Raw genomic sequence first — 3,069 nt, forward strand, 5'->3', positions numbered from 1 at the left:
GTGTTGTTGTCGCGGATGGTGCGTAGGAAAAACAAATGCTTGAAGCTATCCGTTCGGCAGTCGATCTCTCTTATCTTGTGACAAATGTGTCCTGCCAATGAATGGGGGAATGATTGGTATCTTGTATTGGAGATGTATATCAACACGATTAGTATCTTGGAAATAGGCTTAATGTAGCTGTAAGTCTGAAAAGACTTCTGTCTTAAGGTTGCCATCCCAGCCAGATCTTGTATACAGGCATATATGTATATAGCTTTGTGTTCCTTCTTACGACTTTTTCAAGAGTCTGGCGGACGGAGGTAGATCCCATACCCTCGCAGCATGCTCTCTATTGGTCCTTACTATAGAAAAAAATATTTAGTTCACTTTTTCATTGCTAAATTTTCCAACTATACGTTGGCTGAGTGCCAGCTTCTTTAGGGCCCCTTCGCAAATAGTGCGTATAATTTTCCTCATGTAAGATCCAATGCAATCATGACTACCAAGTATATTACAAGGTTTGCAACGCTCATCTGTACACCTCCTAGTGTATAAGTTAAGTCCGCAGGTATTTTTTATATTTTAATTAGTGCATAAGCGTAAGGTTTTTAGTGTTTGATTGCAAACCTCATTACATTCACAGATTCTGTATGTTTCTAAGGTCATTGTTTATTATTTGAAAATCGGTCTCATTCGTTATTCTTTAGTCAATTAGTGTCGTCATCAAAAATTTTTATGTTGTTTATATTTTTAAGGTGATATCATGAATGTATAAATGAAAGAGTTGAGGGTGTAAGACTCTACCCCGATGTTACTTGTGCATAGTTAGAGCTTGAGCCATCTATTAATTCCTTTTTTGCGGCCATTAAGGAAATCATAAATCCATCCACTACATAATCGTTTATATCATATCCTTGCAACTAATGCGTCAATTTTGCGTGTGGGACCTTATCAAATTTTTTTTCAAAATCTCCGAAAATCGCATCTGTTTGTTTGTTCCTTTTCGACGAATCCAGGATACGTTGTACCTCGTTTAAAAAGCCTCAACTGCGTTTGACATGATAACTCCTTCCTGAATCCGTGTTGATTGCTGGATATAATTTTGTGTCGAGGAATATTATGACCTTGCTAACAATGATATTTATCGGGCTTAAACGGAGAGTTCAAAGAAATAGGTTGATATTTACTGGAGTCATATTTATTATCACTTTTGAAGATAGGTGTGACATAAGCTATTTTTCACTCCAGAGAAATCACTGCTTCCAAAATTGATTCTAATGAGGGTGCGATATCGGTTGCGAAGTCTTCCAGTACTCTCGTGGAAATATATTTTGACCCAGAATATTTGTTTGTTTTAATGTGGAGGAGTTGAAATTTATCCACGTGATGGTATTATCATCCAGCTTCCTGTCAGCGGGCCCTAGTGGCCGTTGGGTAACGCCCTCGGGCAATTGAGAGGTCGTGGAATCGAGTCCTGCTTAGGTGGGTTTTTCTCCACCCGAGATGGGTGTTTGAAATTGTCTATATTTGAATTTGAAAGGGTTAGGTGGAAGAAGGGACTATGAAGTCTCAAATTCGCCCCAAAGTAGTCCTAAATAAATACATGGGTATGATGGGTGTTCACTAGATAGTTTTATGTAGTGGGGGATAGACAATGAGAAAATAATAAATTTTAAATATTCTCTTTTAGCGTTCTGTTAGTAAATTGATCGACTTTTTTTGAGCTAGAAATTCAATCTTTGACCAGAATATTGTTCGTTCTCTTTCATTGTATGTATAAAAATAATCACCGCACATCATTTAGTTATGTCCGCGTCCATACTTCTAACAACCTCCGAGTTGGGCCACCTCTCGCTCGCCTGCGGGTTTCGAATTGTAAAAAGGTTTAGTCTGAACTCATTCACATAATATCCTGCCGGCCACCAGGAAGGTGTGTGCCATGGGATGCGTCCACATCAGGCGTGCACACTACGCGAACAGACAAAGTCACACACCATGCGTGATCCTAACTACAGATAAAATTCTTAGAAAAACTGCTTTGGATCTGCTGTGATATCGTTTGGGTGGTATAATTCATCGACCTTTTTCGTAACCACATAATTTCAACTTATCTTCTTTGCTCCTTCAAAATAACTTTGCTCAAATTGATTGCGTGGGGAAGAATTTGATGTGAATGTTCCTTCGGAACTTCTGCGGGTGAGAGTGGTAACTACGATGGCTCAACGTTTTGAGAAACGAAGTCATTATTGGAATTCATTAACATTTATTCGCACCGAAACTTAATTAGCCAGAAGTTAAAATGCGCAGCTAAAATTAGCCACAAAACAGTACACCTCACTCTAGTATTCAACATTCCTTTATTTAAATTCCAAAGAAACTGCGGGAGATGCCGCAACAGTAACTTTTAACGGAGTCATCCGCTAATGTGCATTTCAATGCAACAATTTCAGAGCGATTTTTACATGTGACATTGTATGTACGGTTTTTCGTCATAACATCTAGTTCCTTTAAAAGCCCCAAAATTTCAGAGTTTAAGAGGACGCCTCGGTAGCTTAAGTGGCTAAAGCACTCGACCGGATATTGAGGGATCTGGGTTCGAGTCCCAGTCAAGGCGAATGATTTTTACGCTCTGAAATTGTTGCATTCCTTTATTTAAGCTCACTTTCCAAGAAAATTATCTCTTAATATTGGTGATATTAGGTGTGCATGGACATTCTGCAGTGATTCAAGTGATCTCGAACAGAATTCTTTCTTTTTCACGAACATAACTATTTGTATTCTTCTGAATCTTGAATATGGCATTACCCATCAAGTTGCAATCTCAACGAAAGAGACCGTATTGCTTTCACGGTTTGTGCCCTAAAGTTGGAAGATTACGGGAAGAGATATCCTTATGCCAAGTGCTCTTGGTGTCCGCAACCCGTAGTGGTGACTGGATTGACAAATGCGTGAATTATTTTCTGGGGAGGGGTCCTCGGCGCCCCACCGACCAGCCCTTAGCGAGAATTCCGAAACCTCCTCTCTCTTGTCGCCGTCCGCCCGAGGATACGGGAGAGCTCGTGCCCGAGAGAGGGAGTGAGGCAAGGGGAA

This window comes from Hetaerina americana, unplaced genomic scaffold (assembly GCF_022747635.1).
Source record: "Hetaerina americana unplaced genomic scaffold, ioHetAmer1.1.p SCAF_71, whole genome shotgun sequence".
In the NCBI taxonomy this organism is placed as follows: domain Eukaryota; kingdom Metazoa; phylum Arthropoda; class Insecta; order Odonata; family Calopterygidae; genus Hetaerina; species Hetaerina americana.